Source organism: Sus scrofa, chromosome X, assembly GCF_000003025.6.
Source record: "Sus scrofa isolate TJ Tabasco breed Duroc chromosome X, Sscrofa11.1, whole genome shotgun sequence".
Classification (NCBI taxonomy): domain Eukaryota; kingdom Metazoa; phylum Chordata; class Mammalia; order Artiodactyla; family Suidae; genus Sus; species Sus scrofa.
The window spans coordinates 5,692,758-5,720,154 of record NC_010461.5 but is presented as its reverse complement, the minus strand read 5'-3'; the positions used below and the strand labels follow the sequence as shown (position 1 = coordinate 5,720,154).

Here is a 27,397-nt window from a genome sequence, read left to right as displayed (position 1 = left end):
AAATAAAGCTGCTGTGTGAGCCTTCTTGCATCGTTTATTTTGTGGCTCATGTGCTTTCTTTCTCTTTTTTGGAGGGAGGGGGCAACTACATAAGAGTAAAATGGCTGGGTCCTAGGATAGATTTTTAGCTTTTGAAGAGCCCCCCAGTGCTTCTCTAAGGTGGCGGCACCAGTTCACACTCCTCAACGGTTTCAGTTGCCCTCTCTCCTCAGCATCATTTGATACTGTCAGTCTTTTTAATTTTCTTCCTGTGGGGTGGGTATATGGTGGTATCACATTGTGGTTTTATTTTGCATTTTATTGATGCCCAAATGATGACATTGAACATGTTTACATGTGCTCCTTTGACTATCTTTCCCTTATGAATTGTCTCTTAAAATCTTTGCCTTTTTGAAGATTGAGTGGTTCTCATTTTATGATTGACTATTCTTACTTATCTTTAGTTCCCTAGGAAACTTAGAGCCAGGTTACCTACGTCCAAAAAAACCACATCCTTTGGGTTCTGTTTTAGATAGATTTGGGGACAATCATATTATAATGCTGATTCCAGCATTCGTCATGCTCAGCAACTTGGAATGCCCTTCAAGTATTTAAATTTTCTTCTCCCCCACCCCAGAAAAACTAAAAAAGTATCTTTCTAAATTCCTTATATATTTCTTAAGTTTAATTCTAAGCATTTTATTTTTATTATTGCTATTTTATTTATTTATTTATTTATTTATTTAGCTTTATAGGGTCGTACCTGGAGGTTCCCAGGCTAGGGGTGGAATCTGAGCTGCAGCTGCCGGCCTACACCACGGCCACAGCAATATGGGATCCGTGCCGCGTCTGCGACCTACACCACAATGGGAAGCCACAGTGGGAACTCCTATTGCTATTTTAAATGGTGCCTGTCTTCCATTATATCTTCTAATTTGTGTCTTTTACATAGAAGAAAAAAAAAGAAAAAAGAAAGCTATTGAATTTGGGATATAGTAAAAAATTACTTGTTCACCTGAAGTTAAAAAAGAAAGAGAATTGATTTCTGCAATGTATATTCTTTATTTCTGGATATTTTCTTGTGCCAGGATAGCTCACCTTTTCCCTTAAACCAGGTTTTTACATATGAATTTATTTATCCTTTATTCTCAGCCAATGAGAAAGACTGATTTAAAAAGATTTCTTGGAGTTCCTGTTGTGGTTCAGTGGTTAATGAATCTGACTAGAAACCATGAAGTTGTGGGTTCGATCCCTGGCCTTGCTCAGTAGGTTAAGGATCCGGCATTGCCATGAGCTGTGGTGTAGGTTGCAGACGCGGCTTGGATCCCGCATTGCTGTGGCTCTGGCGTAGGCTGGCCACTCAGCTCCGATTAGACCCGTCGCCTGGGAACCTCCATATGCCACGGGTGTGGCCCTAAAAAGACAAAAGACAAAAAAAAGATTTCTTTATGGAGTGCCCATTGTGGTTCAGTGGTAACAAACCTTACTAGTACCCATGAGGATGTGGGTTCGATCCCTGGCCTCACTCAGTGGCCTCACTCACTCTCATTGCTGTGAGCTGTGGCGTAGGTCACACATTTGGCTAAGATCTGACATTGCTGTGGCCGTGGTGTGGGCCGGCAGCCGCAGGTCTGATTTGGCTCCTAGCCTGGGAACTTACATATGCCATGGATGCTGCCCTAAAAAGACAAGAAAAAAAAAAAAAAGATTTCTTTAACAATTCAAACTTTTGTTTTTCCCGCTGTCATAGAGAGAGAACAGTGCCTTCAGATATGACTTGTTCAGGTGATTCTTCATGTAGTTTTACTTTTCCTGCTTCTGAAAGTTAATTTGGTGCAGGACGCTCCTGCTGCCAGCGGGTTCACCCTGACTGCTCTTCCTGCAAACAGACCACACGTGTCCTGGTTGTGCCCACTGTGTTTGAGCATCATGCTTCTGCTGGCTCTTTGAAAGTCTCGAGCTGCTGCATCGTTCCTGTGGTTTGTCTGCTTCCCTCTCCTCGCCCACCCTCATCAGTCTCCATTTGCACTGGTGATCATTTTGATATCCTGAGGTCTGGGGCTTAACTTTCTTTGTTTTACCCAAAATGAATTTTTTGTAATGCTCGTTTTCCTCCTCCCTTATGATTCTGTGTTTCTATGAAGAAAATGGTGGAAACACTGAATTTCATGTCACGTAAAATCTTAGATCCTACTCTGAAAATGCTGGATGGTCAGGAAGGGATTAACAGTGTTCAGGAAAAGTTATTTTGTCCGATTATCTCTGTCTTTAACCAGTTGTCCTTTTTTCCAAGGGAGGTGGACTTCCTGCTGCATCCGAGGTAGACTGGCTTTATCACTGGCCTTCGTGTCTTTGGAGATTAGGAGATAGGATGTTTTGTAACACATTTAAATTTAAATGCCGTTATCAGTTAATATCCTTAATATGTCTCAGGCATCATGGTGTTCTCACTGTCAGCACATTTCATCTGCAGGGCTGCGTGTCCCCTTCCTTAGGGTTTTGTTGACGATAAATCCTGCGCGGTTCATGCCGTCTCTTAAATTGATTGCTATGTCTGGGTGGCTCCTCTGTCCCAGAGGCTCAGGCGCAACGTCGAGTCATCCTTCTTCTCTGCTCCCAGTGCCTTCTCCTTCAGGCGTGCTGCCAGCCCCCCGGTACCTCTGCACGGCACGTTTTGTCCTCCTGCCTCTCCTTTGCTCTCCAGCCCCTCTCCTGCCCGTGCCTGTAATATGGTCCTCCTGACGCCTTCTCCCTCGTCCATGGCACTTCCGGGGTCCTCAGTGCCTGTGGAATGAAGTTCCCAATTCTCATCCTGGTCCTTAAGACAAAGAACTTGGTCTTCACTCTCAGCACTTCCCCAAATGAAGGCAAAGTCTTGTTCCGTCAGCCCCTGTCGTCTCCGTCAGGAACCTCGGACCTGTTTTCGCTCTGAGGGTTGGCCCACTCGGCTTCCCCTTCCTAGAGCCTGTGCACGATATACACCCTTTGTTGGTCCAAAGTCTGCCTTTCTTCCCAGGCCCAAGTCCCATGCCTCAGGGATTCTGATCCCCACTCTGAACTCTCATTTGCAACACCACCTCCCATTGTCCGGACTCGTATTTAGTCTTTCCATCCGTTTATCCTGTCTTTCCATCTGTTTATCGTGTCTTTTCACGTGAATCCCCACAGCCTCTGCTCTCCAGCACTGTCCCTATATTACTACGTAGAGAGGGGTTTTGAGCCTGATGGGTGATCACGTTAATGGATTTGTCTGATTTTGCTGCTCTTCTCAGGGTCATTCTTTCTAATGAGCTAGATGCTCTGCTTGCCCCTTGGAAGCATTTGCCTGCTATCGGAAGCCCCGCTGTGTGTTCACCTTCCAGCTTTTTGATCTGTTGACCTGTGGGACGTTTTGCTAATGAATTAATTTCTAACCATTTAAGCATAAAGAAAAATGTAGTTTCATGACTCTGCTTTTTTAACCTCGGCCCAGTTTCGTAAATCAGTATCAACAGGGAAACTTGCAGCTCATGTATCTTTGATCTGATTAAATAGCTTGCACTTGTATTCACCATATCTGGACACAAACTGTGTATTGTATGAATTTAAATTTGCTTTGAGTGAATCACTTATTGAAATGTAGCTTTCATGGATAGAGACAGTCTGTCATCAAGGCAATGAAAGGAACTCCTAGCCCAGTGCTTCCCATAAAGATATGCGATATGAGTGGAACCTAAAACTTTACATTTTTTTTAGTAAATATATTTTACAAATATACAGAGATGAAATTAATTGAAATAATATTTTCCTTAGCCCAGTATCCAAAATACTATCATTTCAATACCTAATCGTTATAAAAACATTAAGGTAGTCTACATTCTTTTTTGTCATCCTAGGTCTTGGATGTCTAGCGTGTGTTTTTCGCTTACTGTGCCTCTCGGTTTGGGGTTGCCACATTTCAAAAGCTATGTTGCCACAGGTGGTTAGTGGCTCCCATGTTGGGCAGCGAAGTTCTGAATATTATGTCTGCTAACTTTCCGCAAGGCAGGGTCCCTCATTCTTGGTGCTGTTGATATGATGGGCTGGATAATTTTTGTTGTCATGTGGTGGAAGGGAGGCCGCCTCGTGCACTCTAGGATGTTTCAGAGCCTCCCTGGCCTTTCCTCACCAGGGACCAGTATCCCTACCCTTCCAGGTACAACTGAAAACGTCTCCAGAGGTCTCCAAATGAGACCACGGCTACCAGAAGTAGTCACACGGTTGGCAGAGGGAAGGGGGTTGGCGGATGGGCCAAGTGGCTGAAGGGGATCAAGAGGAACGTCCTTCCAGATATTAAATAAATGCGACGTGCGGATGTAACACATGGCTGTTACCCTACGGTGACGACAGTCACTGGTATTGTATCGCACATTCGGGAGATGCTAAGAAAGGAAATCTTAAAACTTCTCACCACAAGGAAAAGACAGGAACGTCATATCGTGACAGATGGTAACGCCACTTACGGAGATCATTTTGCGACGTGTACACATGTTGAACCCGTACGTCGTACACGTGAAAATAATGTCGCGGTATTGTCAGTCATGCTTTAATTACACACCACGACAATAAGGATCCCATAAAATAATCCAGTAAAACTAGTTTTTAATACCAAAGGAAAAGAAATGGTCGCAGACATCCAGGTACGTTATTTTCCGTCCTGCTTATTAAGCCATTGATGGCCTCGCCCAAGCTCATACAGTTTCCTCCAGAGCTAAGTGCGTGGATGGGAGACCTCGTAATAGACATTTCATCCCGCCGATTCCTCTGTGTCTGTGCTCCGAAGAAGCCACTTGGCAGCGACAAATTAGTTATTGATTGCAGGGCTCCGTGGATTGCTGAAATCCTCTTCCCAGCCCCTGTCAGAAGGTTGTGGATCTTCCTATCATGAGCCTAAGTAAATGCTTTAGAGGAGCGGCTGCTGACGGCTATTTCTGAGAATCACTGCCACCATGAGTTTAATGTCCATGGAAATTATTGCAGTGCATTGAGAAAACGGATGCATTCCATTGGACAGGAGCAGGACCAGTGGCTTAGCTGTGATGAATGGAGTTATGAGGAAGTGCTTTTTTTTAGCGATGATGTGAAATAGACGAGTGCTTCTGATGTCATCTAGAAGCCTGTAACTCTGTGTGAGAAGCCCCTATTTTTACCAAGACCTGTGAGAGACAAATGTCAGCTGTATTTAGATGAGCAGGCAGCCATGGATTTGCTACGAGCAATTATTTTTTTTTTAAGAATGAGCATGTGGAGTTCCTGTTGTGGCTCAGCAGTTAACGAACCCAACTAGCATCCATGAGGACGTGGGTTCGATCCCTGGCCTTGCTCAGTGGTTAAGGATCCAGTGTTGCTGTGAGCTATGGGGTAGGTCGCAGATTCGGCTTGGATCCCTCGTTACTGTGGCTGTGGTGTAGGCTGGCGGCTACAGTTCTGAATGGACCTCTAGCCTGGGAACCTCTGTATGCCATGCATACGGCCCTTAAAAAAAAAAAAAAAGAACGAGCATGTGAGTGTGGGGTTAGTAGATGCAAGCTATAACATTTAGGAAGCATAAACAGCAAGGTCCTACTGTTTAGCCCAGGGAACTGTGTATCCAATCTCCTGGGATAAACCATGATGAAGAAGAATATAAAAAAGAATGTTTGTATGTGTATAACTGAGTCACTTTGCTGTACAGCAGAAATTGGCACAAGATTATAAATCAAATACACTTTAATAAAAAAATTTTAAAAAAGAATGAGCATTCAGTTATCGGGGACATTTTCTTCTAGAGCTTTTATTAAGAATGGGCTGGAGGAAGAGGTAACTTACTAGACTGAATAAAACCAAGAGTTCCAGTTTGGAAAAATGATGTGTCCCCATGTAATGAGAGTATTTTGTAAATATAAAAAAAAATATATATCCTGACTTATAGAGTTCAAACTACAAGTTATAGTTTATTTTTGGTCCAAATAGTTTTTGTTTTGTTTTGTTTTGTTTTTTGTTTTTGCTGTGGTGTGTATTACTCAGATTGAGTCTGAGCTCTGTGTTTGATTGGAATCTATAACCCTCCATAAGCAGAGTTAAATTTTTTTTTTCTTTTTGCAGCTGCACCTGTGGCACGTGGAAGTTCCTGGACCAGGGGTCGAATCAGAGCTGTAGCTGCCAGCCTACACCACAGCCACAGAAACACCAGATCTGAGCTGCATCTGCAACCTACACTGCAGCTTGCAGCAACCCTGGATCCTTAACCCACTGAGCAAGGCCAGGGATTGAACCTTCATCCTCCCAGAGAAAATGTTGGGTCATTAACCTGCTGAGCCACAATGGGAACTCCTATTTTTATTTTTAATTTTTTAATTTAATTTGATTTTTTTTTTTTTTTTTTTTTTTTTGCTTTTTAGGGTCACACATCTGGCATATTGAAGTTCCTGGGCTAGGGTTTGAATTGGAACTGCAGCTACTTACCTATGTCACAGCCACAGCAGTGCCAGATCTAAGCCATGTCTGCAACCTACACCACAGCTTGCAGCAACGCTGGATTCTTAAGCCACTGAGTGAGGCCAGGGATCGAATCCCTGTCCTCATGGATACTAGTTGGATTCTTAACTCGCTGAGCCACAGTAGGAACTCTTATTTTTGTTTTTTAACATTTGTAAGAACAAAAATGGAGAAATAAAATATCAGTGTGTAGCACATCTTCATATATTGTGGGCAGGTCAGTGTTCATGTTTCACTTGTTTGTTGGCTGGATATAATTATTCATCCAACAAAGATTTTGAGGATTGCTGTGTACCGGACACTGATCTAGGAACTCGGGGCACGAAGGTTAGTAAGAAGGATGCCGTCTGAACTCAGAGAGATTTCCATGCGAGACGAGAGAGAAATGGACACTTTTCAGATATACCATAGGTACCATGGTGGAAGCATAGTGGACGGTAGATATATGGGAGAATCTGGGGTTGGCAACTCTCTTGCATTCTGGGATCCTAGATGCTTCTAGAATGGCTTCATCAGGAAGAAAGAGCAAGAGTTAACCTGACACATGATAGAAATGGATTTATCGGAGTTCCCTGTGACGCATTGGGTTAAGGGTCTGGCCTTGCTGCTGCAGTGGCTCAGGTTGCTGCTATGGTGCTGATTCGATTTCTGGCCCTGAAATGTCCACATGCTGCTGACATTGCCCAGAAAATAAACAAGGGAGAAATGGATTCATGGCATATGAAGGGAGGAAGGTGGGGGCGCGGGGGTGGGGGGTGGGGGGTGGTTCTAGGCAGAGGAGTGGCACGTGCAAATCCCAGAGGTTAGAATAAGTATGGTATCTCTGGAGAGTGAAAGTTTATTTCTATAGTTCGCAAGTGGGGGAAAAAACTGGAAGCTAGTTTGTGTGTTGCGAGGGTACTCTAGGTTGGGTTATTTTCCAGGTGGATCTGTTGCCTTTGCTTTCATTCCGGGAACATTCTTGCTCATGCTGTTAATGTTGGGCTTGGCCACGTGACTTGCTTTGGCTTGTGGGATATTAGTGGATGTGATGTAGTGAGGCTTGAAGAGCAGGCTTGAGCCAGCTGACTCCTGGACTTGTGAACATGCCCCGTCCAAATCAGCAGAGCCTCGTCCCTGTCCCTTAAGCCAACATTGGTCAACCAACCCTTAGCCAACCCACAGTGCTGTGAGCTAGTAAGTGCTTACTGTTGTACGCTCCTGAATTTTGTGGGTGCTTGTTATACAGCAGGAGCTAACAGATTCACTAGAATACTGCAACGCTGATCTGTAATTCTGCCAAGCACTGCCCAGATGACATATTTACTATCATCTGTGTATTGCCCGAATTGAGTGTGGAATGAATAAGGCATTGACAAAAGGGGAAAACAAGTATTTTAATATAATATGACAACAAAGTTATAGTTTGAGTGGCCACAGGAATACTGTGGGAATTCCTTTTTTTTTTTGGTCTTTTTTGCCATTTCTTGGGCCACTCCCGTGGCATATGGAGGTTCCCAGGCTAGGGGTTGAATCGGAGCTGTAGCCGCCTGCCTACTCCAGAGCCACAGCAACTTGGGATCCGAGCCACGTCTGCAACCTACACCACAGCTCACAGTAATGCCAGATCCTTAACCCACTGAGCAAGGCCCAGGGATCGAACCTGCAACCTCATGGTTCCCAGTCGGATTCGTTAACCACTGAGCCACGATGGGAACTCAAAACAAGATATTTATTCATTTGTACATTCATTCAACAATGAATGAATTGATAAAAAGTACAACGCCTCCAAAACTCTTAGGAACTAGGAAGGCTGTCCTTTGGAAGAATGCAGTGGAGGAGCCAGAGGTTGTAGTGAGAATTTTGTAGATTAGAGAAACGTTCTCTAAATGAAAACTCAGTGGATTGGACTCACCCCCCCCCCTGCCCCCGCCACCAACTCTGACCTCTTTCTCCCTCCCCACTGTGTGCTCCCACCCACAGTAGATTTTTAGGAAAGGCCTGTTGTTCTTATTTCTTCACAGGTTGGGACCAGAAAAATTATTTAGGGAGAGATTTCAGGTGCCCCCTGTGGAGAGTAGCATAATATCTTTTCTATCAAAGGAAATCTTGGTGACTCCATTTTGCTTTGGTTTCGGCTGAAACACCCTCCTGTGACCCCTTCCTCTTTCCCTCTTCTCCCAGTAACAATTTGTTTCAAATTAGCCACCCGGGAAAAATGTGCGCCCTGACCTGACCCATGGGAAGGGGGCAGGTGCATCCCCTGTGTTAGGGACACATGGGAGGGTCTTTTCTTCTTTGCCCGTGGTTTTTGAGCACCCGCACCCTTCTGCAGAAGTAAAGAGCCTTGTCGAGATCTCCCCGTGGTCATGTGTCTCATTTTCCGACACTGACGATCCGAGCCATGTCCCCAACACCCCGCCCCCCCAGATTAAATTCTCATGCTTAGAGGTATCCTGAGACTCTAGAGGCAATTTCCAATGGAGGTATGAAACTTCGCTTCTGGGAGATATTTGGGCAAGGCTGTGAAAAGGATCTTGGGGAGAAATTTTAAGGTCAGTCATGCCACAAGGGGTTGGAGAGCAGAGCCAAACAAATCCACGGTCCCAAGATTCCCTCGCTGATCTGTGTGAAATGACTATCTATGGGCAGAACTTTGGTTTCCATTTTTAGTTCCGCTGGCTCAAAATTTGCGGTCGTTAAGGCATTGTTTAATGTGTATTCCATCATGGCAGCTAGTCTGCTCTCAGCAATCAGCTAAAATAATCAATTTCTAAAAATATCCTCCAAGCCCCATTGCTTTTGGCATGTTGGCCACAGGCAGGCTTTCCTATGGAAAGTTTAGCGAGCTGGATATTTTTGTAGACCTGTTCTCAGTTGTCATCATCACCGTGCTGACAACCATCTGTGTCAGTCTGTTTATTCGTTCCCATTTTATTCATGGGAAATGAAAATAAATGGACAGAACCCATTTGCTTCAGGAGAGTGGAAGAGAAATGTAACAGAGGCGCAGATCTTAGGGAGGGAGTCATGACACAACGTTCAAGCCACTCTTTTATTTATGAGGCCGACGGGGGTCTGTATGCATCGTATGGGCCAGAGGAAACATTACGCACCCTGCTTAAAAGAAAATTCTGATTTGTTAGCACCACCAACAGTGGGACAAACTGCCGTGGACACAGCTTTACTTCCGGCATTTCTGCCAAATGTGGCCCTTCTGCCTCCCCTAAGTGCACAACCTGAAAATAATCAGGAGGCAGTCTCAGGCCAGCCCAAATTGAGAGCCTTCTGTGAAGGCCCTGTCCTTTTGGAAAATGCCAGTGCCACTCAAGACAAAAAACAGACATCAAAACCAAAGGCAACGTCGATGAGGGGAGAAGGTTTCCATAAAAACATGTCTTAGGACAGTTGGTGAAGTTTGAATGTATGGGTATTCAATTTCTGCAGCTGGATAATGGCGTTGTTCTTGGGAGGCATGCTTGGAGGTATTGAGGGTTAAGGGGTGTGATGTCAACCACTCACTTTCGAATGGATGATTCAGAAAACACTCACACCGAAAATAAGCAGTTGGAGAGCAGTGGTTTCAGGAGTGAACTTGCGGAGGGTGCGTGGAATGCTTTCGAGGCTTCTTGTGTTTCTTCTTTAAACTTTAAACGCTTTCAGAATAAAAAGTGAAGATGTCTTTAGCAAACGTTCTTATTGTTTCAAAAGGCTACGGGAGCATAAATTACCAAAACAATCCTTTAGCCCCACAGTCTGATGTGTAAGCAGGATGAACTTTAATTCTGGTGGGAATTTGTTGGTAAAAATGAACTTAAAACTTAACTTTCTTAACCTAATAGATGTTTAACTCTAGCTAACTGTTTAAAGAGATCCACATTTAGGAAATATTTGGTTTAGGTTTACCCAGTGACAGCACTGATTTCAAATTTTAAAAGTCAAACAATTAAAATAATTAACAGCCTAGAATGAATATTTATTTATTTATTTATGTCTTTGTAGGGCCACACCCTGAAAAGTTCCCAGATTGGGGGTCGAATTGGAGCTACAGCTGCTGGCCTGTGCCACAGCCACAGCAACTCGGGATCTGAGCCACGTCTGCCACCTACACCGCAGCTCACAGCAATGCTGGATCCTTAACTCACTGAGCGAGGCCAGGGATCAGACCCATGTCCTCATGGATACTAGTTGGGTTTGTTACTGCTGAGCCACAATGGGAACTCCCTAATATTAATATTTTAAAAATGTGCAGCCGAAAGCAATAAGGTTAATGGTAGGTTGGTCGATGTCTAGTTGGTTGATTACAGTAATTAACTATTAGCCAATTTAGTAATTTCTAAGTTAGTAAATATGACTAAATTTTCTGTGCATTAAGTCATGACCAGAGGCATTACTTCTTAGAAAAGTTAAATGTATCTTTGTAGGTAAACGAGAACTTTAAGATCTTTGAAACACATTCAGAAATAATTTCTTTTGTGTCATCATTCTTTAAAATATTTAAACTGCACACTTGAAATTAACACAGCATTGCCAATTAACTACACTTCCACTTAAAAAAAAACATTGAGAGAACTCCGTCCAATATTCTGTAATAAACTATATGGGAGAAGAATCGGAAAAAAAATGGATATGGGTATATGTATAACTGAATCGCTTTGTTGTTCAGCAACAGATATCACAACATTGTAAATCAACTATAATTAATAAAACTTCAAAGAAAATAATATAAAAATTTTAAACTATGGTATTGGGTAGGAAAATGCGTAAGGAGTGAGCACAGTGTCAAGGCTTGCCTACTTGAATGGGCCCATTCTTTTACAAAATAGAGATAACAAAATCTTTCTTGTCATGCCTGGAGCCAGCAAGTCTCAAAGGTGAATGTTTTGTTGACGCCAGGAGTGGTCGATGGTGATGCTCGGGGGTCTGTACCAGAGCAGTTGCAATGACTGAACATCTCTGGATTGTTGCTAAGAGCTGTGGCTCCCGGTGCCCCAGTGTTCCCCCTCCCCCCACAGCCCTGGCCTCTTCCTGGGTGCCTCGGACACTGTCCAAGCCAAGCGGGGAGCACTCTGAGTCAGGCAGAGCAGGAATCCTCCAGCAGCTAACGTGCGTCTGGCCTCACGGGGATGGTGCCCCAGTAGACATCTAGGCTGTGATGTGTCTCTCCACGTGGGTCACTTCCCATCTCCCCTCAGGAGGTGAGCAAGATGAGAAATTCGGCTTTTAGAAGGGAAGAATCACATTAAGGATTTAGTGTAATTTTTTTTTTTTGGGGGGGGTGGCACCTGCGGCATATGGAAGTTTCCAAGCTAGGGGTCGAATTGGAGCTACAGCTGCCAGCCTGCACCACAGCAATGCCAGATCCGAGCCACGTCTGTGACCTACGCCACCGCTCACGACAAGGACAGATCCTTAAACCACTGATTGAGGCCAAGGTTTGAACCCGAGTCCTCATGGCTCCTAGTCAGGTTCCTTGCCACTGAGCCATGTTGGGAACTCCGAGTTAGTGTAAATCGTTGACATAGGTCTCCAAAGTGACGCTTCTCCTTGGACCCAGCGTGGAGGTTGGCTGCGTGCTGACCAGCAGAGGCAGGCTCTTTGTGGATTTAGACGACAGGAGACCAAACCTCCCTTTCCTTGCGGCTGGGTTCATGTTCTCACTGAGAGACAGAAAAGCAGCCGGGGGCCAGCCTGGCTTTCGCACCTAGGTCCTGGTGTTCTCTTGCTGAACAGAAACCATTTCACAGAATTACCAGTGTCAGACAAGGCTGATCTAAAACCGCAGTGGTCAAGGAAAAAAAAAAGCAAGACTGCTCCATGATCAAGTTGGATCGTGGACAAAAATGCACACATCCTCCACACCGCAAAATGACCACATCTCCCTCGTTCTTGGGTAATGGGACTGATTGCTCCTCTTGACTCATTACAGCTTCCCTTGCTGCCTCCTAGATGACTTTATCAAGATGTCCACTGGTGGAATTACCTCTGCTTTCTTACAGCATCCAGTTCAAAGCAAAGCCTTACTTTCTTGACGCCTCCCTCAAGTCTCTTAACACAGGACCACCTTCTACGGTAACACTTCACAGAGATGCTGAGGAGGCCCCAAGGTGTGTGGTCTCCCAGGCTGCAATGAATCAAGCATCCCCAACGATAATTAGCTGCTGTTGTTTTCCTGTCTGGTCTTTGACGGAAAGACGTTGGTATTATCTTGATTCTGTAATGTTCCACAGTACTTTCTGAAAGAATTCTGGAGACCTTTTGCAGTCACCATGCGACAGAATGATTCTTCAGACAGTGTCCTCTGGCCACTGAGAATCAGAAAGCGCAGAGGTCTCTGGCCGTTGGCTTGTAATTGCGACCTGGGCGGCAGAGGGCATTTGGGGATTTCTGACTCATCTAGGTTATGTATCAGATAGTTGTAGGAAAGTGGAAGATGCATGGATTCTTTCCTTCCCTCTCTAGTATTTACATTGTTTTAGCTAATAAACAGTGGTAGGAATTAGGGAGTTTCCCTTGTGGCTCAGCAGTAACCAACCCAACTAGTATCCCTGAGGATGTGGGTTCCATCCCTGGCCTCGATCAGTGGGTTAAGGATTCAGTGTTGCCATGAGCTGTGGTGTAGTTTGCAGACGTGGCTTGGATCCTGAGTTGCTGTGGTAGAAATTAGATACCTTAGTTTTGATTTCTTGTGAACATTATAAACATCAAAATAATTTAAAAGTAGTAATTACTTGGTGACATTCTGCTCAGTGCTCCATTTGCAAACAAATAAATCATCTTTGTGCTATTTATGAAAGTATAGACATACCAAGAAAACACATCGTCGAAATAACATTTGAAATTTATCTCTTAAGGAGAAGAAATCAGAAGTTAGTTCCTGTGCAAGCATTGTCATAAGCATGCAAACAAGTGAACCTGAGGAATTAGAATGATTTGAAATGATAATTGTGTAACGCTCGTAACTAGTCATTAATGCTGAGCATTTTGGAGCAACTGCCTGTGTTAAAAATAGTCTGCTTACTCTACATGTTTGAACAATAATAGAGCTGCAGTAGATGACACTTCAGAATGGAAAGCAGCCTCTGGACGTCTTACTGTTGCTGATTGTCGAGTGAGGCGGGGAGAGGTGGGAGAGTGCGGACGCCCCATCCTCCACCTTGCTAGCGTGCCAGCATCTCCGTGAACGGTGTGTCTCACTAAGTCACAGGGACCTTTTCCTCGGGGCGTCCACCATGTCAAAACTTACCATGTGTTATTGTTTTTGACTTTATGAGTGGGCGATCCAGGACAGGGTTCCTCAGCCTCAGCACTGCTGACCTTTTGAGCTGCATGGCTCTTTGTTAGGGGTGGGTGCCGTCCCGTGTGTTGTAGCCTCTTGGGTCTGTACCCTGCGGGTGACAGAAGCACGCCTCCCACACCCCGCCCCCGTTGTGGCAACCAAAACTGACGTCAGTCTTTGCCACCTGTCCCCAGGAGGGGTGGGGAGCATCCCCCACGCTGGTCTAGGGTTTCCCCACATCACGTACCTCGGTGCAGTTCTCTCTAGGACGTGGGGGTCCCTGCGGGCTTGCAGAAGAAGGGAGCCTTCTCCCTGCTGGGCTGTTGGTTGGGTCCTCGTGGCTTTGCTTCAGATATGTTCTCGTAAAAACAGTCTGCGCTGGTCTCGTCCTTCTCAACGTTCCTTTCCATCGTGGAGGCACGCACGAAGGCCTGCCTCTCAGCTCTGTAGGTCACACACAGGTGGGAAGGGTGGTGCCCACACAGAGTGGCAGAATCAGGACTCAGACAGCTCCCTGAGACAGCTGGGTGCCATTGTTGAGAGAATATAGTCCTGGAGTTCCCACTGGGGCTCAGTGGGAACAAACCCGAGTAGTATCCGAGAGGACGCAGGTTCGATCCCTGGTCTCCTTGAGCAGGTTAAGGATCCGGCATTGCTGTGAGCTGTGGTGTAGGTCACAGACACAGCTTGGATCTGGCGTGGCTGTGGCTGTGGCCGGCAGCTGTGGCTCAGGTTTGACCCCTAGTCTGGAAACTTGTGTACTCCTGGGTTGTGGCCCTAAAAAGACAAAGAGAGAGAGAGAGGAGGAGGGGAGAGAATGTGGTCCCGAGCAGGCACGCTCAGTTAAATTTCAGTCCTGGCTGCCAAGGGATCTGGGCGTGTTACTTCGCTCATTTGTCAGTCTCTGCCTCTGTAAAATGTTGATAATATTAGCACCTACTTCATGGGGTTGTTATGAAGATAAGTGATTTAATACTTGTGAAAGGCTCAGAGTCTGGCACCTAAGGCGTGCTTTATGTAAGTACGTGTTAAATTTTTTTGAATCCTCATGTAATTGGCAGAAACTGGATGAAATGGAATGGGGCAGGAGGCGCATGCCAGACTTGCTACTGCGTTTAAAAATAGCACACAGTGCAAGTCAGACGTTACCAAACTGAGAAATGTTGAGGGTGGCGGTGGCGGCTGCTGGAAGGAAACTGGACATCATGTCCTCTGGAGAAGAGCCAGTGTCGTGGGGCTTTTAGTCTGAAGACTCTTTAGCAGGACGGGTGACAGATATTGTCTGTGATTTGACCCTGATGTCTGGCAGTGAGAGATGTGTTCCTCACCCTTCCGAAGGCACGGCGGGTGCTTCTGCTTGGAACTGAGATGGACCCTGCTTTTGGGATTCAGCGTAAGGGCATGTTCTAATAATCAGCGCGTCTTTCAACAGAACAGGCTGCAGCTTGGAATAAGGATCCAGTCGCTGTCATGTGCAAGAAGAGACCGAGAATCTACAGACTCCTCTTTTTTTTTTTTTTTTTTTCTGGCCATGCCCACAGCATGTGGAAGTTCTCAGGCCAGGGATTGAACCCGAGCCACAGCTGCGACCCAAGCCACAGCAGTGACAATGCCAGATCCTGAACCCTCTGAGCTATCAGCCAACTCCCCAGATTCCTGTTTCGACTGGGTTCTTAGACCGGAATACCTTGAAGATATCATCCAATGTTGATTCCCTTGATGTATGAATGCTCAATGAACTAGCAGAATTTTTACGATATGGTCAGAATTTCAAAGAGTAATGACGTGTTTATAATGAACCAACACAGCCCCTAACACCACCACCCCCATCCCTGCCTTCCCTGCCCCAGTTCATAGGCCCACTTGTCTTGCTGCTTTTACTACTTGGTGATGACTCCGTACCTGAAACAGTGGTTTTAGAATCCTCACTCTGGATGGAGCACATGTAGACACGCACCACTGGCTTACTCGGAGGGTAAGATAAATATAATATATGTGATAAAGTAAAATACTTCATTACTGCCTACTCACTGCTTCATATCCCTCTTTCCAAATACTGGTCATATTGGCGTGTTTTATTAGTTATGTCATCCTGCTTAACCAATTACCAAAGACTCAGCACCTTAAAAAGCTTGCATTTACTAAGGGTTGAATCCAGTTTTCAAACAATGTCGTCTCCTACATAGTTGTTCCGGGCTGGGGCTAGAAAATCTGCCTTTACCACAGTTTCCGCAAGATGCTGTCATGTGAATCCCAGGACCTGATGGTGAAGAGGAGGCCAAGAAGCTCGGGAAAGATGAAGGAGCAGAACCATTTTTTTTTTTTTTGTCTTTTTTTGCTATTTCTTGGGCTGCTCCCTCGGCATATGGAGGTTCCCAGGCTAGGGGTGGAATCAGAGCTGTAGCCGCCAGTCTACACCAGAGCCACAGCAACGCTAGATCCGAGCCGTGTCTGCAACCTATACCACAGCTCACGGCAACGCCGGATCGTTAACCCACTGAGCAAGGCCAGGGATCGAACCCGCAACCTCATGGTTCCTAGTCGGATTCGTTAACCACTGCGTCACGACGGGAACTCCTGTTTTTAAGGTTTGTAACAGGGTCGCTCTTGAATGTGCTGGTCTTAGAAGCCAACTTCATTTCTCTCTGGTTCCTGCTTTGAACATCTTTCCTGCTGCTGGAGACCCCACCGCTCTTGCATGGGGCAGACATGAGCGCAGCCATTAGAACCTAGTAGCGAAACTGCCCTCTCTCCCCCCGGTGACGGTGTCCTCTCCACCCCAGCTTGGCTCAGCCCTGCCGGTTACAGTGGGGAGGGTCCCCCGCGTTGCTGTTCTCCTCGCCTTTACCCGTCCTGCAGCGCCTTCGCTGGCCTTTCAGACCTTACCCCGTCCCGGGCTGGTCCCTCAAGTGTGCAGCATCCTCTTTCTGTTCCTTAAGACCTCACTGGATGCTCCTGCCTCAACCTGCTGACTGCTCGTTCGGACGAAAGTCGCAGCTGTCCACCTGGGACTTCCTTTCTTGGCTCTTCCGAGTAGATGCTGTTGTTTCTTGGATCTGAATTTTTCTTTCTTCTTGATTTCCTGACAGATCCTTTCTTAAGAGGCTTGCATGGGACACAGACTGTTCTTGCAAGTCTGAATGTTTATTTTGTCTTTATGCTTCATTACTGGTTTGACTGCATAGAATTTTAGGGTACTTTTTTGTTGTTGTTTTTTCAACATCAGAACTTCGAAGATACGGCGTCTTGTTTTTAACGTGCCGTGTTAGACCATTGCTTCTGGCATTTTTTAAAGATGTGTCAGGGAGAAGATGGTTTCGTCACCTCTTCACTAACTCTCAGACTCCTGTGCTGTGGGCACACTCGCTTTCCTTCAGTTCTGGGAAGCTTACAAAAAATATTTCCTTGAAAGCATCCTCTTCTGTTTCCTCTTATTTGTTAGGAACTCCTATTAGTTTCATCTTCTTGATTCCTCTTATCATTTTGGCTCTCAGGTTCTGAATTTCCCAGTGTCCTCTTCTTCCCCGATTTTAAAAAGTTCTTTCTTATTAGGAGGATCTTTGATTTGTGTTTTGAACGAAATGTCTTCTTAAATGTGTCTGAGCCTGTTAATTTTTCTTTTTTTTTTTCTTTTTAATCCCCCCTCCCTGTTTATCTTTGTTTCTGGTGTATTCCATTTTTCTCTTTCTCTTCGTCTTCCTTTTTCATATTCCAGGCTTTCCTCCCTTGCCTCACGATTCTCGCTCAACCCAACACTCAGTAGCAAGGAGGCCGAGGGCTCCCTGCCCAGGGAAGGGACTTACTGATGGGAAGCTCCAGTTTCGGTTGGCAGGTGTTCCAGTGCTGGAGTTGTGACACTCATCCTCGATGGCGGGGTTCTTGGTTTAATTTTGCGGGAAGAACACGCTCTCCTCAGGGATGGATACGTTTGGCTGCGTGCTCTTCTGCCTGTAGTGTTTGTGTGTGTGTGTGTGTGCATGACAGTGAGTGTGCACAGGTCTGTGTGCGCCTATGTAAATGAGGGTGTGTGTCAGGGTGCGTGTGTGCACTTGAGAGAGTGTGTGTGCGTACGCATGTGTGTGTGCTTATTCTGCTGTGGCACCTGCAGCCTGCGCCTGGTCCTGGGGTCTGCCATGCCTTCCCAACACTGCTCGGATCTTCACTTGCCCTGTAGCATCCTTGTCAGGTGTGTCTCTGGTGCTGTGACATAGGGCTGGACTGTCTCCTCTGCTGTCGGGCCCTCTATAAATCTTCCAGGCTGCAGTCTCTTCTGCTCAGCTGCTAAAACCATCGTTTCAGGTACAGAGTCATCTCCAAGTAGTGAAAGCAGCAATAAGAGTAGGCCTATGAACTGGGGGCGGTGGGGGTGGTTGTTAGGGGCTGTGTTGGTTCATTGTAAACATGTCATTACTCTTTGAGATTCTTACCAAATCATAAAAATTCTGCTAGTTAATTTAGCATTTCTAAATCAAGGGAATGGATATTGGGAGATATCTTCAAGACTTTCCGGTCCAACGACCTATTTGAAACAGGAATCTGGGGAGTTTGCTGTTAGCTCAGTGGGTTCAGGATCTGGCATTGTCACTGCTGTGGCTTGGGTGGCTGCTGTGCTGCAGGTTCGATCCCTGGCCTGAGAACTTCTGAATGGGACTAAACTTTCCTGTGTTTGCTCTCTCTTTAGACCCACGGTTGATTCAGGGCAATGGTGCCCCCCCCCGGGGGGACACTTGACAGTGTCTGGAGATGTTGGCATTATTTTAATTGGGGGTGAGGGGAAGATGCCCCTGGCATCTAGTGGGTAGAGGTTGGAGCTGATACGAAACCTCCTAAACTGCATAGGGCAGCGCCACCGCAGAGACATCCAGCCCCAAATGTCCGTAGTGCTGTGGTTGAGAAATCCTGTTCTAGAATCTTCTTGAAATTGCACATCCATTAATAACTTCATACCGTAAAGTTTTTGTTAACATGGATTTGTTATTTTAATCACTCTTTTACCATCAATTTAAAAAGGCATAAGAGGAGTTCCCGCTGTGGCTCAGTGGTTAATGAATCTGACTAGGAACCATGAGGTTTCAGGTTCAATCCCTGGCCTTGCTCAGTGGGTTAAGGATCCAGCGTTGCCATGAGCTATGGTGTAGGTCGCAGACACAGCTCAGTCCCATGTTGCTGTGGCTCTGGCGTAGGCCAGCGGCTACAGCTCCGATTGGGCCCCTGAACTGGGAACCTCCGTATGCTGTGGGAGCGGCCCTAGAAAAGACAAAAAGACAAAAAAAAAAAAAAAAAAAAAAGGAGCCGTAAGGTGACGAATCCGACTAGTATAGTATCCATGAGGATTCAGGTTCGATCTCTGGCCTCACTCAGTGGGTTCAGGATCCGGCGTTGCCATGAGCTGTGGTGTAGGTCACAGACATGGCTCGGGTCCCTAGTTGCTGTGGCTGTGGTGTAGGCTGGCAGCTGCAGCTCTGATTAGACCCCTAGCCTGGGAACCTCCATATGCCGCAGGTGCGGCCCTAAAAAGAAAAGAAAAAAAGCCATAAGAGAGAAACAGTATAACATATTTGCAAAGTCTCCTTTTTTGAACTGAAAGCCTGAGAATGATTTTGTTCATTATTCATGTTTATATTTCTAAGCACAGACCTAGAACACACAGAGATAAGAGACAATGCAGTAACTCTGTCTTTAAATGTATTTAAACGAACAACCAGGACTTTATAAATTCCTATTTTCTGCTCCTTATTTTTATTCTCATTCCCATTCTTCTTCCTCACATGTTATAAGGTGATATTTTGTGTGTGTGTGCAGTGGGAAATGCAGAGTCAGTTTCTCCAAGAGAAAACTCCATTGAAATGTAACCCAGCCATGCCATCCAAGAAAAATATATTTGTTTGCAAAAACATATACTTAATTCCAAACAACACTTTTACAAATCTTTTTCCCCCCCATTTTCACAAAGACATTTGGAAAGTATCTCAAAGCATTTGTAATTAGAGGCATGGGGCCTCTAGTTTCCTTTTTTCATTTAGCTGCCAAGGCATTTTTTTTTTTTTTTTTTTTTTTTTTGCCATTCCACAATACTCCGCAGAGGTAAACTTAGCCCTGCATCTTGCCCCCGAGGCTCTCGCTGCCCTGAACGTGCCGGGCTCCACATCGGACGAGAGACGGGCCAAGCGGAGCTCTGGGCTTTCTTTCGTAGCTGCCGTGACGGGAACCCCTCTCTGGCGTCTCCTGTTCGGAACATCTGTTTCATGTTTCGCTGGCATTTGGTGAGATAACATAAGAAGATGGCAAGAGGCAGGAAAAATGTGCCGCAATAAAAATGTCCCGAAAAGACATTTAGGCCTATTTATTGCTTCACAGAACATGGCTGAGGGCAGGAAGAAGAGTTAAAATTGGTGCCGACAGCGGAGGTCAGAGGGGCCGGCGAGAGCGGCTTCGTTTCCTCCGTTTGAACTCGGTGGTGTGCAGGAAGGTGTTCAGAGCAGCACGGGAGGGCGTCCCGGCCAGAGGCTGCGCTCCTCCAGCAGCTCAATTGCTTAATCTCTGCTTCTGGGTCACGGAAGCGAAGCCGAGGTGCCAGTGTGTGAGCTCTTGGGCTCTTGTGCGAGTTGTTGGTTACATCTGGATGCATAAACACAAGCTCCTCACCAGGGCAGGGGTGCAAAGCAGGAGCTCCCTCTGATAAAACCCTCCCGCCAGGGACAGGCGTGCATGATTCTTTTGTCCCACTGTATTGATGTCTAATTGACACATATCACTGTGTTTAAGGAGTACAAACGTAAATGGATTTGTACGCATACATATTGCAGTGTGACGATCGCTGTGGGCTCAGCTGACACCTCCATCCCGTCACCTGCGTGCCATTGCTTTTTGATGGTGAGACCACGGAGGATTTCCTCTCTTAGCAACGTTCAAGTATGTAGCGCAGTATAGTTAAACACAGGGCTTGAAAGGCACCCATCAAACAGAGCCCTCCCAAAGAGTCCAGACTCCACGGGAGTGTTTTCATGACTGGACAGGTCTGTAAGTCAGGTGCAACGGGGGCAACGCCGGTGAGTGCTTTGGAAGACGATGGGGTCTTGAGGGGGAGACCCTGCACTGCCCTGGGTAGGATATGACACACAAAAGGAGAGCGCAACCCAAATCTCAATTTTCTGAGATAACTTGTGGGGTTTTTTTAGTTGTAAAGGAACCTTCTCTTCCCCCAGTGCCTACACCTAGTGAGGTGAGGGTGGTATGAAGACCGTTGTGGCTGCATTTCCCAGCGGATGAGTGTGAGATAGAGGCTTTTGTAGGGCGCTTACCTCTGGAGAGTCTTCCCCACAGGCAGGAGGCAGAGATCAGATGGGTTGGACAAGGATGGAGGGAAGGATTCGGATTCAGGTATGATGTGTCAGGAGTCGTGGCTCAGCGGTTAACGAACACAACTAGGGACCATGAGGTTTCAGGTTCAATCCCTGGACTCACTCAGTGGGTTAAGGATCTGGTGTTGCCGTAGGCTGTGGTGTAGGTCGCAGATGCGGCTTGGATCCCGTGTTGCTGTGGCTCTGCCGTACGCCAGCAGCCACAGCTCTGATTGGACCCCTAACCTGAGAACCTCCATATGCTTTGGGAAGCGGCTCTAGAAAAAGCAAAAAGACAAAAAAAAAAAAAAAAAAAAAAAAAAGGGAATGATGTATCACCCTGGCCAGCACCACTGGGAATGAGCTACTTCCTTCCCTGAGACTGTCTGTGGAGTCATCGGGGTTGTTTTTCAAGACTATCCAGACGGGGTGAGAAGGGGAGAAGAAGCATTTGTCCAGGGGCTCCAACCCCGCCCCGTCAAACGTGTGCTCCCGTGGGGCAGCCACTTTGCTGCATCTCTGCGTCACCTGTGTGGGTTGTGAGCTGACCCCTAAGCTGTCCCATACCTTGGCCTCAAGAGAAGGCAGGGGGGCCCAGCCTGGGGCCGAGAGGAGGCAGGAGGAGCTGCGTGGAGCAGCTCAGGGCCTGTGCAGAGTGGAGCGTTGTCTCCGGGGGCTGGCTCCGGAGACTGGAGAGGTGCAGAGCAGCTGAAATCTGCCTGAGAGACATGCTGCGCCAGGATGCAGGGGCTCAGGTGTGTTACCCACCCAGGAAGCTGGTGCTTTCAGATCAGCCATGATTCCAAACCTCGAGCAGGAATCTTAGGGGCAACGACGCCACCAACAATAAGTATTAGTTCTTTCACAGTTACAGGAAGAATCTTGTATGGCCCTCTCTTGCCACATTTAAAAATAAGTCAGGTCATTGTTTTCTAGAACATGCTCTCGTAATTAGGAAAACCAGAGGCTGGCATTTCCAGAATGGTCCTCTCCGTGCTGTGTACAAGGGACAGACTCTGCCTGCCGCTGGGAGACGAGGGGTGGACACTGGGCTGACCTGACGAGGTCTTCCTGAGGCCCTGCGCCCAGGCTGGTGCTCTGTTTTGAGCAGAGAATCATGTATGTTATGCAATGCACATTTGGTTTCACACATTCAAAAGTGCTAGTTTCCCCCTCTTATTTTAATATCTGTAAATCATGAAATAAATACACATACACACTTGAAAGAGAATATTTCAAGATTAAAACTCTTATACTAAGTCCTGGAGGCTAGGAGCTTTTAGAATTCACTTTTCTAGGGAGTTCCCATTGTGGCTCAGCGGAAACAAATATGACTAGCATCCATGGGGACGCAGGTTCGATCCCTGACCTCACTCGGTGGGTTAAGGATCTGGTGTTGTCATGAGCTGTGGTGTAGGTTGTAGATGTGGCTTGGATCTGGCATTGCTGTGGCTGTGGTGTAGGCGGGCAGCTACAGCTCCGATTTGACCCCTAGTCTGGGAGCCTCCATATGCCATGGGCGTGGCCCTAAAAATAAGACACACACACAAAGAACTCGCTTTTCTAGATTTTCGAAATGGGCAGAAGCTGTTGCAAATCCGACACCACCAGCGGGGGCCGGGGAAACACACCATTACCAGAGACATGCAGATCTCTGACGTGAAGTGCACAGGTTTGCACAGCACGCAGCCAGTAAAGACTGTCACAGCCACCCTCACTGCATCTTAGGTTTTTGGCGCCAGGTAAATTTCAGTGTGAAAGTTAAGAACAAACTTTTCAGAATTGCGGGTAAGAATTGTAGACCTGTATAGAAAACCCCGAGACCCTGCTGCAAAAACGAACAAATGTCCACATTTTGACATATTTGCATCAGATTAAAAACCTTCCTGGTTCAATTCTGACCCTGCTTCTCCCGAGGTAACCATGACCCTGAAGATGCTGTGTACATTCCCGTGTGTGTTGGACACATCCGAGTGTCTCCAAAAGCAGCATCTATTTTACAAAAATGCCGGAGGTATTTTTGTGGTTTACTTAAGTTCTCCTAAACAGAGATTGAGATTTATCCGCATGGAGACCTGCCATTTTAATTTATGTATACTGTCACACAGCAGCCTACTGTGTAAATATTTCACAATTCTATTCATCCAGTGGTCAAGAGCCGAGGCGGGTCTGAGGTGTGACCCTACTTTCGTGCTAACAGGTCAGCTGTCACGGGTTCGAGTCTCCTGGGTCAGAAAAAGGTTTTATTCGTCACACACACAAGAAGGGGGGAGCCACATGGATGCTGCATGTGGGGTGGGCCTCTGTAACAGTGGGGGGCCCTGGGCTTCGGAGACCCAGATCTTTCACAATGGGCAGGAAGCCTGTGGTGCATTGCTCCAGAGGGAGACGGGAGTTCTGTCTGCTGAGGCTGTTCTTGGTACAGACACTCCTGAGAAGACACTCCAGACCAAAGCCATCAGGGCTCCTGCTGGCAGGACGGGCAGAAGAATGAGCAAGACCTATGGAGAACTGTCTCCCATTACAGTTCTCTTATTGGCACACTCTGAGTGTGTTTGCGGTTCTCTCTATTATGGAGAGTGTTTAGTGAACCTTCTTCTTTTTTTTTTTTTTTTTTTTTTTGCTTTTTAGGGCTGCACCCTTGGCATATAGGAGGTTCCCAGGCTCGGGGTCCAATTGGAGCTATAGCTGCTGGCGTACACCACAGCCACAGCAACGCCAGATCCGAGCCATGTGTGTGACCTACACCACAGTTTGTGGCAATGCCGGATCCTTAACCCACGGAGCGAGGCCAGGGATCGAACCTGCAACCTCCTAGTTCCTAGTCAGATTTGTTCCCACTGCACCACCACGGGAACTCCTAGTGAACCTTTTTCTTTGTGCTTCCTTGCAAGAGTTGCGCTGTGATGTGTCCCCAGGAACAGAAGTTCTGAGTTCTGTGTGCACGCATCTTCAGCATCATTAGATGTTGCCAGCTTTCCTCCAAAGTAGTTGTAGCATGCTGCCTTCCTGCCAACAGTGTATGAAAAGCCCACCTGTTCATAATTACCCAAAACTCATGGCAACCAAGCTGCCCTTCAGTGGGTGAACAGATAAATAAACTGTGGTCCATCCACACAGTAGCATTTTATTCAGCGGTATAGAGGCGTGAGCTACGAAGCCACGGAAAGACATGGAAGAAGCACACCTGCATTGCCATGGAGAGAAGCCCATCTGTAAAGACTGTGTGGTTCCAACTTCCTGACATTCTGGAGAAGGCAAAACTATGGAGACAGAAGATCCGTGGTTGCCAGGGGCTTGGCGGGGGCGGGGGGAGAGTAGGTGGAGCACAGAGCATTTTAAAGCAGTGAAACTACTCTGTATGCTCCTATCATGTGGATACATGTCGTGATGCATGTGTCAAAACTCACAAAATATACAGCACAAAGAGTGACTCTAAGGCAAACTGTGGAATTCAGTTAACAATATTGTATCAGTATTGCTTTGTCAGTTGCAACAAAAGTACCACAGTGAGGCAGGATGTTAATTGTGGAGGTGGTTTAGTAGGTGGGAACTCTCTATGCTTTCTGAAATTTTTCTGTTAACCTAAAACTGCTCTTAAAAAAAAAAAATCTATGAAAAAATCCATTTCCCCCATCCTTGCCAGCACTTTGTATGCCAAACTTAACATTTTTTGCATATTTGATGGACGTGAAATAGAATTTTATTGCTTTGATTTTATTATACTCATGGCTCTTTGGAGCATACCTTTTCTTTCTTTCTTTCTTTTTTATTTTTTTGTCTTTTTGCCATTTCTTGGGCCACTCCCACGGCATATGGAGGTTCCCAGGCTAGGGGTTGAATCGGAGCTGTAGCCACCGGGCCTATGCCAGAGCCACAGCAACGTGGGATCTGAGCCGCATCTGTGACCTACACCATAGCTCACAGCAACGCCAGATCCTCAACCCAATGAGCAAGGCCAGGGATTGAACCTACAACCTCATGGTTCCTTGTTGGATTTGTTAACCACTGAGCCACGACGGGAACTCCGAGGGAGCATACCTTTTCATATCCTCTGCTTATTTTTTAAAAAAATTTGATTTGTGCTTTTTATGTCTTCACCCGCGACATATAGAGGTTCCCAGGCTAGGGGTCCATTCAGAGCTACGGTTGCTGGCCTACACCACAGCTCATGGCAACGCCAGATCCTTAACCCACTGAGCGAGGCCAGGGATCAAACTGGCATCCTCATGGATACTAGTGGGATTTGTTTCCAATGTGCCATGATGGGAACTCCTGTGCAATTTTCTTATATCCCCTTTTCAAGTTTTTCTTTTTGTATTTAGAACTTGAATGCAGCTGGGATTAATTTTTGTGCCTGGAGTAAGGGACGAGGTAAATAGAAATCAATCGGATCAATCGATTGATTGATCTATTCATCTATATACCTACCAACCGACCCACTTATCTAATCTATTTAGGTAAATGAATACCCATCCATAAAACTCCTGGTATAAGTGTGTCACAGGAGGGGCGCTTTAGGATATGTTTATCCCTGTACCACGTCCTCATTGTTCTTATTAGTAGAGATTTGTAAGAATTCTTGGTAGGCAGTGGGCACGTGGGCATGTCCTTCCTCCTTCCTTTCATGTTGTCTCCAACTGCCTACATGGAGGCCTTTATTTTTCCTTCAGCATTTTATTATCATTTTGACAAATTTGATAAAACTCTGCTGGTGTTCGTGAAATCCATGGGTTACTGTGGAGAGAAGAACATCTTTACCATGTTGAATTATCTTCCCATCACATCAGGTCCAGTTTTTTGAGGTCTTCCTCTTCAAAAATGTTCTTTTGGCTTTAAATGTTATTTTCTCAGTTAACACACAGTACAGTTGACCCTGGAGTTCCTGTCTTGGCTCAGCGGAAACGAATCTGACTAGTATCCATGAGGATGTGAGTTCAGTCCCTGGCTTGGCTCCGTGGGTTCAGGATCCGGTGTTGCTGTGGGCTGTGGTGTGGGTCGCAGATGTGGCTCGGATCTGGCGTTGCTGAGGCTGTGGCGTAGGCCAGCAGCCACAGCTCCAGTTCGACCTCTAACCTGGGAACCTTCATATGCTGCATGTGCAGCACTAAAAAGACCCCTCCCCCCCAAATGACCTTTTATTCTGCACAGTTCTTGTAATTGTAAGACGTACATCAATTCAGGTGATTGCCGCCCAGACCAGGTTATAAAACAGTCTCATCCTGCCCCAGACGCCCTCCCGCTAGCCCTTTGCAGTAAGTAACAACCTCGCCTGCAACCACCGACCTGCTGACCAGCAGGATGGTTCTCCCTCGGAGGATGCCTGTAAATGAGGCCATGCAGCATGGAACCTCTTCATGCGCCTTCTTTCCCTCACAGTGCCTTGAGGGTCATCCAGGTTGCTGTGTGCCTTACTAGTTCGTTGCGGTTGACCACCGATGAGTATTCCATTGTAGAGATGTGCCCTGTTTTGCTTATTCACTCAACAGACGGACACACCTGTTCTTTCCAGGTCTGGGTGACCGTGAATAGAGCTCTGTATGCATATGCGTAGGTCTTCATCTCTCGAGGGTGGAGTATTTAGGAGGGAGATTGCCGGGTCTCCTTTTATGTCCGCATCGTTCTCTCCACATAGATCTTGCACTTCCTTGATTCGATTTATGACTAGGTAATGTACTGTGGGCTGCTGTTGTGATTGGGATTGTTAATAATTTTTTCCAACTGATTTTTGCTGGCATATGGTACCTTTCCAGGTTTCCGTTTTGTCTTGTATCCAGAAACCTTGCCAAACTCTCTTATTAGTTCCAAGAGGTGGTCTGTAGATTCAGTGAATATTTTTGTGATTTGACAGGTATCATCTGCAAATGATGAAAATGTCTTCCATTAAAACATGTATCTAGTTTTATGTGTGCATAGTTTTCTCTATATTTATCTAAATGTATTTTATATATTATATATGTGTGTACACATATATATGTATATATCCAGAGATATATATGTATATATCCAGGTATATACGTGTATGTCTGGGTATGGCTGATATATATGTATACATACATGTAAAATGTCCATATCTGTATCTGGATATATTTATGTTATCTATGTCTGTATATATATAAAATATCTATATCTGTGTATATGTATATATAATATCTGTATCTATACCTATGTATAAATACATACATATATCTGTATCTGTATATAATTTTAAAAACATTTCAGAACAATATTGAACAGACGACATGACCGCAGGTACCCTTATCTCCCTCCTCTGTGAGTTAGTGGGGGTGGGCTGTGGGCCACAGCATCCGCATTCCTGCCTTTC

The 27,397-nt window shown here is 46.0% G+C and overlaps 1 long non-coding RNA gene across 1 annotated transcript; it reads right to left on the bottom strand.

Moving 5' to 3' along the window:
* Window positions 9,495–14,356, bottom strand: LOC110257726. The gene is made up of 2 exons (XR_002340655.1): window positions 13,700–14,356; window positions 9,495–10,109 (listed from the first exon to the last, which is right to left on the bottom strand). It is a non-coding gene; the product is annotated as an uncharacterized LOC110257726 (long non-coding RNA).